The sequence below is a fragment of the Oncorhynchus keta genome, chromosome 16 (genome assembly GCF_023373465.1).
Source record: "Oncorhynchus keta strain PuntledgeMale-10-30-2019 chromosome 16, Oket_V2, whole genome shotgun sequence".
Classification (NCBI taxonomy): domain Eukaryota; kingdom Metazoa; phylum Chordata; class Actinopteri; order Salmoniformes; family Salmonidae; genus Oncorhynchus; species Oncorhynchus keta.
The window spans coordinates 12201753-12209187 of record NC_068436.1 but is presented as its reverse complement, the minus strand read 5'-3'; the positions used below and the strand labels follow the sequence as shown (position 1 = coordinate 12209187).

Sequence of the window (7435 nt, the reverse complement as noted above, 5' to 3'; positions counted from 1 at the left end):
ATTATATATTAATTAGGCCATTTAAAAAACGTGTTTTGTCTTTTCTTCTTTACGTCTCTGATTAGGCCAAAGTGAAATAACTATTGTTTACCTTTCCTCATAAAGCCCAGGGCCTGGCTCGTGTTCACTGTGCAATTACTAATCAATTATACACGATACATGAGTACTAGATAAGTGGTTGTCGAAATATTAACGTTAGAAAGATGTTCAATTACCACACACATCGTAGCAAACGTTTGACAACATGAAATATAATGCAGGAATAAACTTTTAATGTATTCATATTTTAAAACAAAGGAAAACAAGCACGTCATTCAACAGAGATCCAATGATAATATTTAGAAGACTAAAAATCAAAAACCTTTTATTTTTTCAAACCACTCAACTAAAAGTTCATTAAATTAAACCGTTTTCAAAACGGCATACATAGGTATTCATATAACCCCTCTTTTTTGTTCTACATTTTATTTGCAAAATACATTGATTCAAGACTAGAAACACTCAAATACATCTATAAAACCACCTTGGAATGTATAATGGCAAATTGTATATAGGATGCGATAAGTTCTCTCCTCATATTGTGAATGTGTAGAATCCATATAGTGAGACGGAGCTGCAGAGGCAGCTATTCTCCCACACTCCAACACATTATCTCTGCTATAGTCAGTCAGTAGTGTGGCCAGTGCTGGCCGGGTAGCTCAAGGAGGTGAACATGGCTAGGGTAGCATTGCGTGACTGGAAACCACTTAAGTTAGTCTTTAGCAATTTTCTTATGATGTTAATTCTGAATTTCCTCAGTTTTATCTGTGAGTAAAGATCAATAAACTCAGGGTCAAAGTCAAAACACAACTCGGTCACAAGTTAGCAAAATCCATCTATCCCGTTCACACATTTGTACACATAATATGATACATAGTTTTTCCTTAAAAGTTGAATTATCATAAACAATGACTGAAGTCAAACACATCTGTCGAACTACCTGTATTAGGTCAGACCTGTTTTGGGAACTTTCTCTTTTCCTTCAACAACTCCCTTCTCCTCTCCTCTGTCCTCCCTTCTCTCTCATCCATAATAGTTATCTGTAGTAATCATCACTCCCATAGCCTCTGTCACTCAGCACCTGTTCTCCCCCATCACCTCATTGATCATCCCTACACACTACACACTACTGTCTGTGTGAATTGCTGAAGTTCGCCATATAACTTTCTCATATGTCTCTCTCTCTGATTATCTCTGTCTCTCTCTGTCTCTCTCTCTCTCTGTCTCTCTGTGTCTCCCTCTGTCTCTCTCTCTTTGTCTCTCTTTGATTATCTCTGTCTCTTTCTCTCTCTCCCAATTAAATGTTAATATCAATTCATGGGCTTTATTGGCATGGGAAATATATGTTAACATTGCCAAAGCAAGTCAATTAGATAATAAACAAAAGTGAAATTGACAATACAAATTAACAGTAAACATTACACTCACAAAAGTTCCAAAATAATGAATACATTATAAATGTAATATTATGTGCAAATAGTTAAAGTACAAAAGGGAAAATAAATAAAATAAATATGGGTTGTATTTACCCTCTCTCTCTCTCTCTCTCTCTCTCTCTCTCTCTCTCTCTCTCTCTCTCTCTCTCTCTCTCTCTCTCTCTCTCTCTCTCTCTCTCTCTCTCTCTCTCTCTCTCTCTCTCTCTCTCTCTCTCTCTCTCTCTCTCTCTATATATATATATATATATATATATATATATATATATATATATATATATATATATATATATATATATATATATATATATATATATATATATATATATATATATATATATATATATATATATATATATATATATATATATATATATATATATATATATATATATATATATATATATATATATATATATATAATAATATATATGTATAATATAATAATTCTCTTCTCTCTCTCTCTCTCTCTCTCTCTCTCTCTCTCTCTCTCTCTCTCTCTCTCTCTCTCTCTCTCTCTCTCTCTCTCTCTCTCTCTCTCTCTCTCTCTCTCTCTCTCTCTCTCTCTCTCTCTCAGGCCAGACCTTGCTGGTGAACAATGGAGGAGAGAGGAGAACGCAGGACTGTCTGCCCATTGTGTTACAGTACCTCTACACCTCTTCCACCCCGCTCACTCCTTATCTACACTCCCGGTCCAGTGTTTGGAACGACTATCCCACTCTTTTTTTCCCTCTCTCTCCTCCTCCTCCTCTTCCTCCTCTTCATCTTTCCATAACCACTCACTTCTGATCACTCACCCCCTTTCTTCTCTCACTCTCCCCCCCCTCTCTCCAAGGGCCAGGTTCAAAGCCGTACTCCTCACCTCTCCCACACCAACCTCCACCCCCTAACCCCTCTTTCTCTCCTCCTCTCTCCCATTGTCCCTCCTATCGTCCTCTGGGTGTCTATCTCATTGTGTAAGCCTGAGGTGTGGGAGACATGGTGACACCAAACACATAGTTAATCCACTGTGCTTACTGTGCTTTGCAGCCAGGCGTTTTTTCATTGTCCACCGCTAAGCACCGGAGATAGAAACCGTACAGAATCCCTACAGAGGGTAAAATGAGAGTACAGCTTCAACGTGTGGGAATTGGGGAAATCCATCATGAGTGATATTAGCGTTCTTTGATTTCAAAGTCCGGATGAACAAGCCCATACAGTGGGGCACAAAAGCATTTAGTCAGCCACCAATTGTGCAAGTTCTCCCACTTAAAAATACGAGAGAGGCCTGTAATTTTCATCATAGGTACACTTCAACTATGACAGACAAAATGAGAAAATAAAATCCAGAAAATCACATTGTAGGATTTTTAATGAATCTCGGGAGATTATCAGTGGTCTTGTTTGTCTTCCATTTCCTAATAATTGCTCCCACAGTTGATTTCTTCAAACCAAGCTGCTTACCTATTGCAGATTCAGTCTTCCCAGCCTGGTGCAGGTCTACAATTTTGTTTCTGGTGTCCTTTGACAGCTCTTTGGTCTTGGCCATAGTGGACTTTGGAGTGTGACTGTTTGAGGTTGTGGACAGGTGTCTTTTATACTGATAACAAGTTCAAATTGTTCAAAGTGCCATTAATACAGGTAATGAGTGGAGGACAGAGGAGCCTCTTGAAGAGGAAGTTACAGGTCTGTGAGAGCCAGAAATCTTGCTTATTTTCCACCATAATTTGCAAATAAATTCATTAAAAATCCTACAATGTGATTTTCTGGATTTTTCTCTCTCATTTTGTCTGTCATAGTTGAAGTGTACCTATGATGAAAATTACAGGCCTCTCTCATCTTTTTAAGTGGGAGAACTTGCACAATTGGTGACTGACTAAATACTTTTTTGCCCCACTGTACATGGTAATCCCCACAAACTGATCGAGGTATGAGCTATCTGCTCACGTTGAAACGCTAACGGCCATTACCCAGAACCCCCACGTGTTTCTCATTTTTGTTTATTCAATATCCATAATCAATCTCCTGCAAAATGAAATGAAGGAAAAAATCATTATACTGTTGTGGAAGACTAATTTACTAAGACTGTCTGTGAGTCTGGTTTCTCATCACTGTTTGTCTTATTGTGTTGATGTGCTATTACTGCTCACTAAAGCAATTTCACTCCTCCTGTCTCCCTCACACACACACACACACACACACACACACACACACACACACACACACACACACACACACACACACACACACACACACACATACACATACACATACACATACACATACACATACACACACACACCAGACTCACTACGGGCTCACCTTCTGTAGTTTCTGGTAGCCGGCAGCCATTTTGCACGAGCACAGGGTTCATCTGAGAGACAAATTAAATTCATAACTCAGGATTCCCGGCTAACACAATACTACTAACCAGTTTATGCAAGACATTCCAAATCCAATCTGTTCTGCTGCCCTAATCAGAACCATATGTTTGTAGTGTTGTGGTAGTGTACCATTACTGGTCTGGACTCAAAACAACATGAAGCCTCTTATACATCTACTCTAACTGTACTGGGGGGGTGGCCAGTTACTTTCAGCTCCACTGTCTTCCTTATGGTGGCTTTTTCCTCAAACTTTTCGTCAATATCTTTTCGTTTGTCTTTGAATCGATACATAAGGTGTGGATGTGTTCAACGGTGAATAAAATGCTATTTATTTGTATATTTTATTTGTTGTTGAGCTTTGGATATACTAATATAACCCCCTGTTTCCTTTTTTGTAGTAGTCACTTCCTGTGTGTGTTTGTGTGTGCTTGTGCGTGCGTGTTTGCGTGCACGCGTCGGTGTGTGTGCATATGCGTGCGTGTTTGCGTGCACTCCCATGATCAATGTTGTATCAAAAATGACCATAGGAGTTAGCAAAACAATACAAAGAGGTCTGGGACCAGGCTAGTTTAGCTGACCATGTCATAGACTGCAGTTGTTTTCTTTAAAACAATGACTTTTTCTTATTTTGCCTTACAACATTGAACATATGCATTTATACTGGACAGTACCTACATACATGAATACTAGAGTTATGGATTTGCACTTATGATGACATTTAAAGGAAGTCAAAACGTTGTGTCAAACATTGAGTTCATTGAGATCCTTTAACCGATTTCCGTATGTCTCTCAATGTTTGACTTTCATTGAAAAGCTACATGATTAGAGTGTGTAGCTACACTCAACATCCACCGCTTCACTAGATGCTTGATGGGAAGCACCAACTCGGAGGGTGACCTCGTTTGCAATTAATCTCTCATTAAAGGCCCAACATGCCGCTGACGCCAAGCGAAGCTGGACCTCTGTGTTTTCCATTCGGTTTTGAGTTTTCTCTTCATTTAAAGAATAACTGGAGAACTGACTGGTATGCACCTGTAAGGCTGACAGACAGAACCAGCACTAAGACTCAATTGGCATGTTGGAATGGTGTGAAGTCACTGGCTGAGACCTTGTTAATCACACTCCCACTCATGCACACCACACACACACACACACACACACTCCGTTTCCCCTCCCTCTCTCCTCTCCCTCTCCAACTGCAATACCAACCTGTTTCACTATGTATGGAACATATTACACAGAGAATTCACATTGTGTGTGCGTGTGTGTGTGTGTGTATGTGTGTGTGAGTGATACGATGAGGGTCACCCACTAATAGTGGTTGTTTCTCTTCTGGTGTGTGTGAAGCATCTGTCTGGTTGGGATTTTCCTCCTTGGGGCCTGCTTGTCGTCCTGGTTTTAGGTCGGAAAAGTCCACCATTGTGTGTGTGGAATGAATCTTTTCCAAACCCCTCCTCTCCTCTCTCTCTCTTCCCTGAATGAAAACAAACAGGCATTAGTGTGTTATTATGAGCTTTCACAGCTCATTGATGTGTTTTTAATGCATCTGATGCATAATTACTGCAGCCTTCACCTCATATTAAACGTGATTGCACCGATGGAGGGAGGAATGGAGGGAGGATGGAGGGAGGGAGGAATGGATGGATGGAACAGGGCCTGTGTTTTCATGGCTCCAGAGTGTAGCCAAGGCCCATTAGGCTCTGGAGATCCTAGGGAGGGGAGATGTTCAGCGTGTGCTTCATCACATTAACCTGACCAGACAGACACCCTCCTCCTCTTTTCTCTTCCTCCCTTCTCTGCTGCTAAGATATACAATTAAACAACTCTCTCTCTCTCTCTCTCTCTCTCTCTCTGACCCACTCTCTCTTTCTGACCCACTCCCTCTCCAGACAGTCACTCTCAGACTGCTACTCTCAGGTCTCCCATAAGACATATTACCTCCCCCGGCCTCTTCTAGCTTACACGCTTAGAAAAAAAGGTGCTATCTAGAACCTAAAAGGTTTTTTTTGGCTCTATAGGATAATAATTTGAAGAACCCTTTTTGGTTTCAGGTAGAACCATTTTGGTTCCTCTCCACAAAGGGTTCTACATGGAAGCCAAAAGGGTTCTACCTGGAACCAAAACAGATCTCTCTCCCTCTCCCCCCTCCCGCTCTCCTGCTAAGATATACAATTAAACAACTCCTGTTTTGGGAACTCTCTATTTTCCTTCAACAACTCCCTTCTCCTCTCCTCTGTCCTCCCTTCTCTCTCATCCATAATAGTTATCTATAGTAATCATCACTCCCTTAGCCTCTGTCACTCAGCACCTGTTCTCCCCCATCACCTCCTTGATCATCCCTACATACTACACACTACTGTCTGTGTGAATTGCTGAAGTTTGCTATATATCTTTCTTCTCTCTCTCTCTCTCTCTCTCTCTCTCTCTCTCTCTCTCTCTCTCTCTCTCTCTCTCTCTCTCTCTGTATGTGTCTCTCTCTTTCTTACTCTCCCTCTGTGTGTATGTGTCTCTCTCTGTGTGTATGTGTCTCTCTCTCCTCGCTCTCAATTCCGTTTCAATTTCAGGAGCTTTATTGGCATGGGAAGTGAAATGGATAAACAAAAATGAAATAAACAATAAAAAGTGAACAGTAAATATTACACTCACACAAGTTCCAAAAGAATAAAGACATTTCAAATGTTATATTATGTCTATATACAGTGTCACAATGATTTGCAAATAGTTTAAGTACATTAAAATGGAATATAAATAAACATAAATGTGTTGTATTTTCAATGGTGTTTGTTCTTCACTGGTTGCCCTTTTCTTGAGGCAACAGGTCACAAATCTTGCTGCTGTGATTGTACACTGTGGTATGTCACCCAGTAGATATGGGAGTTTATCAAAATTAGATTTTTTTCAAATTCTTTGTGGGTCTATGTAATCTGAGGGAAATATGCGTCTCTAATATGGTCATACATTTGGCAGGAGGTTAGGAAGTGCAGCTCAGTTTCCACCTCATTTTGCGAGCAGTGTGCACATAGCCTGTCTTCTCTTGAGAGACAGGTCTACCTACTGCGACCTTTCTCAATAGCAAGGGTATGCTCACTAAGTTTGTATATAGTCAAAGATTTCCATAATTTTGGGTCAGTCAGTCACAGTGGTCAAGTATTCTGCCAATGTGCACATTCTAGTTTGCTGTTTTTTTTTGTTAATTCTTTCCAATGTGTCAAGTAATTATCTTTTTGTTTTCTCATGATTTGGTTGGGTCTGATTGTGTTGCTGTCCTGGGGCTCTGTGGCGTCTGTTTGTGTTTGTTAACAGAGCCCCAGGACCAGTTTGCTTAGGGGACTCTTCTCCAGGTTCATCTCACTGTAGGTGATGGCTTTGTTATGGAAGGTTTGGGAATCGCTTCCTTTTAGGTGGTTGTAGATTTTAATTAACAGCTCTTTTCTGGATTTGGATAATTAGTGGGTATTGGCCTAATTCTGCTCTGCATGCATTATTTGGCGTTTTACATGGTACACAGAGGATCTTTTTGCAGAATTCTGCAGACAGAGTCTCAATTTGGTGTTTGTCCCATTTAGTGAATTCTTGGTTGGTGAGCAGACCCCAGACCTC

General features: G+C 40.3%; 1 long non-coding RNA gene across 1 annotated transcript; it reads right to left on the bottom strand.

Annotated features, from left to right (window-relative positions):
• Nucleotides 1–2380: 2380 nt before the first annotated feature.
• Nucleotides 2381–5417, bottom strand: LOC127908101 (uncharacterized). Its single transcript, XR_008066189.1, has 3 exons — nucleotides 5148–5417; nucleotides 3774–3825; nucleotides 2381–2559 (listed from the first exon to the last, which is right to left on the bottom strand). It is a non-coding gene; the product is annotated as an uncharacterized LOC127908101 (long non-coding RNA).
• Nucleotides 5418–7435: the final 2018 nt, after the last annotated feature.